This window comes from Tachyglossus aculeatus, chromosome 18, assembly GCF_015852505.1.
Source record: "Tachyglossus aculeatus isolate mTacAcu1 chromosome 18, mTacAcu1.pri, whole genome shotgun sequence".
Classification (NCBI taxonomy): domain Eukaryota; kingdom Metazoa; phylum Chordata; class Mammalia; order Monotremata; family Tachyglossidae; genus Tachyglossus; species Tachyglossus aculeatus.
The window spans coordinates 22,668,046-22,668,748 of NC_052083.1; positions in this window are offsets into that span (position 1 = coordinate 22,668,046).

A 703-nucleotide genomic window follows, 5' to 3' on the forward strand; every position below is an offset into this window, starting at 1 on the left:
GTGAGTCTATTGATCATGGGCGGGGTCCCAGTTCAGGGGAGTTGGATGGTCAGCAGAGAGATAAACTCTCGAGGGTCAACTGGCCGCGGGGTCTGTGCCGGGGGGTGGGGGACGTTACAGTGTCTTCGGGAGGGGATGCAGTTGTCCGGGAGGGGGACGCCCCTCCAGGTCACTGGAGCCTGTTAGCAGCTTTCTCGGGATGGGAGATCACGGCGTCCTCGTGGCGGCAATTGGAGGGGAAAGATCCTTCCCGGAGCGGGGGGACTCGAGGGCCGATGGCGGGACTCTCAGGACTGGGGATCTCGGGCCCTCGATGAAACATCTCTTTGGCCTCCAAAACTGGGACTGTGGGACAGGGACTGTGTCCAACCCAGTTTCCTTGTACCCACCCTGGAGTTCAGTACAGTGTCTGGCACACAGTAAGTGTTTAACAAAACCCACAATTATCATCAATTGCTTAATGCAGTACTCTGCACACAGTAAGGGCTCAGCAAATATGAGTGATGTAACCGGGAGGCAATTCAAGCACAGGGATCAGCTAAGAGAGGTTCAATCATTTATTTTGACCCCTGAATTAGAGTAAAAAGTCAGGACACCTGGGTTCGTTCCTCTGCCACTCGTCTGTTTGACTGTGGACAGGTCTCTTCATTTATCTGGGCCTATGTGTCCTCATCTGTAAAATGGGGATTAAATACCTGTTCTC